The sequence below is a fragment of the Vicia villosa genome, linkage group LG3 (genome assembly GCF_029867415.1).
Source record: "Vicia villosa cultivar HV-30 ecotype Madison, WI linkage group LG3, Vvil1.0, whole genome shotgun sequence".
In the NCBI taxonomy this organism is placed as follows: Eukaryota; Viridiplantae; Streptophyta; class Magnoliopsida; order Fabales; family Fabaceae; genus Vicia; species Vicia villosa.
In genome coordinates this window covers 154,227,042-154,230,373 of record NC_081182.1, presented here as the reverse complement: position 1 = coordinate 154,230,373, position 3,332 = coordinate 154,227,042, and the positions used below count along the sequence as shown (strand labels likewise).

Here is a 3,332-nt window from a genome sequence, read left to right as displayed (position 1 = left end):
CACAAATTTTGCAGTTAGGTGCTACAGCAGCCGCGGTGGCTGAAGGAGTGATGGTTATGTTTTCGATCTTTTGAGTTAAAGCGTCTAATTTAGCGTTAACGCGGTCTATACCACTTACTTCGTACATTCCTCCTTTGGTTTGGGTTTTCTCTAGAGCAGCTCGTTCTTCTCCCCATTGATAATGGTTTTGTGCCATGTTTTCTATGAGGTTGTATGCTTCATCATGGGGTTTGTCCATTAGTGCTCCACCAGCAGCGACATCTATAGTCCTTTTAGTGTTATAAAGTAGACCACCATAGAAAGTATGGATGATCAGCCATGGTTCGAGTCCATGATGAGGGCATAGTCTAAGCATGTCCTTGTATCGTTCCCAAGCTTCGAAGAGTGATTCGTTATCTTTTTGGGTAAATCCGTTAATTTGACCTCTTAGCATAGCAGTTTTGCTAGGCGGAAAATATCTAGCTAAGAATACTCTCTTCAGTTCGTCCCATGTAGTTATGGAATTAGAAGGCAGGGATTGAAGCCACGCTCTAGCTCTATCTCTCAAGGAGAAAGGAAAGAGGCGTAATCGAATAGCTTCGGAACTAACGTTGTTAGCTTTGACAGTGTCGGCATATTGCACGAACACGGATAAATGGAGGTTAGGATCGTCTGTAGGGCTTCCAGAGAATTGGTTCTGTTGAACAGCTTGTACCAACGAAGGTTTCAGTTCGAAATTGTTCGCCTCAATCGCAGGTGGTGCGATACTTGAGTGCTGTTCAGCGCATGAAGGAGCGGCATAGTCTCTAAGAGGACGAATAGCAGCCATCTCTAACTTCGGGGTAATTTGATTAATTTGATCAGTAAATATCAATTCCTGATTAATCGGAATTGGTGCTACTTCGGGAAGAGTGCGAGCTCGACGTTTGACGTTAATAAAATGTTCGATCTCGTTAATTCATTGTATTAAATCTCCTCCTTGTGAACGAGTATTTGGCATACAATCGTTCAAAAAGAAAGGAAAGAATTGCCCTAGTCTCTATGGTGTAACAGTGAGTTACGATATTGACTTAAATAGTCCCCGGCAATGGCGCCAAAAACTTGATCGCGACTTTACGTGTCTATAAATTTGATGACTACAAATGCACAGTCGTGTCGTGTAGTTTTAAAAGATATCGAATCCACAGGGACTATGAATCGATCTACCGTTATCTAAGGTTACTATGTAAAGCTAAGGCTACTAATATTTTTGATTGTTTCTAAGGGAAAGTGATTGTGAATTCTAAGAAATATAATAATAGGCGGATATCAGTATGTATTTCGTTTAACTTAGGTGATCCGAAGGTCTATTGGCTAATGTATTAATTCGATTAAAAATCTTTATTAATTCTATTGAATAAAAGTCCTCCTCTCAAACTCTCGCTCTGTTGATTTAGACTACTGTCCTAACTCATAAGGTACGCTCTCGCCATCCCATTAGATTTAGAAAAGCTTTTTGGAACCAACATAGTTAATAAAATGCTTGTTTTATGAAGTCGTTATCTACTTAAATCTCCTAATCTCAAACTCTCGCTCTGTTGACTCGGATCATGCTAATATCCCTAACGTACACTTTCGCCATCCCGTGTGGGTTTAAAAACACTTTTTGAAAATAAATAAGTTCTAATTAGTTCTAATACGCTTTCACCATCCATAAAACTAATGTCCTATGTCTATTATCCAGTTAAAGATCTCAAACTTTCGCTCTGTTGATTTTAACCTTTGACCGTCTTAAACCCTCAAACTTTCGCTCTATTGATTTTAAGACTTACTAATTAAATTAGACATACGAACCAAAAACAAGTGATATTTAATAAAACATAATTAAGCCAATTTATTTCGGATCCCACGGTTAACTTACTTTACATATCGATATCTTAATTAATTAGCCAGATATATTAATACGGTTAAACATGCATAAATAAATTTGATTCATAGTAAAAGGCATGTTAAATGGCATACAATATATCATGCAAAATAATATAAATGAAGGCGGTAAATAATAAACCTGAAATAAATAAATTGCAATGAATTGAATCTTGAAGAACTCGAACTTCCACCACAGGTTGGCTGGATCGTTCTTCGGAAATTATTTGGCAGGAATTAAAACAAAGAATATAAAAATAAATCTAACGTAAGGCTAGATCTATAAAAGGTTCACAACAATTTCCGGTGTAGAAATTGTTGTGAGAAAAATAAAGCAGTTAAATTGAAGGCAGGAAAATAAAGGATGGTTGCAGAATAATTTCGGCAGCACTTCGTTAGCAGAAAATCGGACTCTTTTACACTGAAGTATCAGCCTCTATTTATAGGTGAGGCTTTGCAGTTACGATGCGTGAAAAGAGGGAGTTCTTGACTTGGAATTGGAGACGTGCGTCTCCACTTTTTGGGGAAGACCTGTTGAACGACTTGAGACGTGCGTCTCAAGTGGAGAGGATCTAGGGGCAGTTGGAGACGGGCGTCTCCTCTTGGTGACGTGGCAGAGAGACGTTGGAGACGTGCGTCTCCACGTGCTGGAATGAGTTGGGCCACGCGCAAATGGTTCCTTCGTGGGCTGGACTTGTACTTTGCACAATTGGGTCTTATTTGCACCCCTTTCTTACTTCAGCACCCCTTTTTCATCTTTTAGGCATAAATAGTAGTGATTTTAGCTCCATTTCTTTCCTTTTCACAAATAGTCTCAATATGAGCGTAAAACCTGAAACATCGCAAATACCCGCATAATATCACAATAAAACAATATAACTAAAGGAAAATGCTAATAATATTTATGGATTTCAAGATAAATATATGATATAAAATCGTGTTATCAAAGTGTCAAAAACAGCAGTTTCAACACACCTCCTCACTTCAGTTGGTCCAAGTCAAGCATTCTGAAACTCATCTTCAACCTCTTGAACACTTCATTTGTCACCCCTTGGTCAACAAATCAGCCATTTGGTCTTCGCTTCAACAATATCCCAATCGTAACTTTCCATCGCTCACTAACTCCCTCAAATAATAAAACCGCATCTCTATATGCTTGCTCCTTCCATGTGCAATCAGATTCTTCGCAAGATTAATAGCGGAAACATTGTCAACAAGGAGTGTAATAGCCTCACCCTCATTGCTACTAAGCCCCTTCAATAGATTCATGAGCGACATGGCTTGGCAAGCACACAACGACGCCACAATATACTCGGCCTCACAAGATGAGAGTGCTACCACCGGTTCCTTTTTTGAATAGTCATAATATCAACATATAAACATATTCAACAAGTCATCATATACGCATCTTCAGACAACTCAACATATAAGCATCTTTAACAAGTCAA

At 38.6% G+C, this 3,332-nt stretch overlaps 1 non-coding gene across 1 annotated transcript; it reads left to right on the top strand.

Moving 5' to 3' along the window:
- Positions 1 to 326: 326 nt before the first annotated feature.
- On the top strand, positions 327 to 433 carry LOC131593753 (small nucleolar RNA R71). Its single transcript, XR_009281134.1, has one exon. It is a non-coding gene; the product is annotated as a small nucleolar RNA R71 (small nucleolar RNA).
- The last annotated feature ends 2,899 nt before the right edge of the window (positions 434 to 3,332 follow it).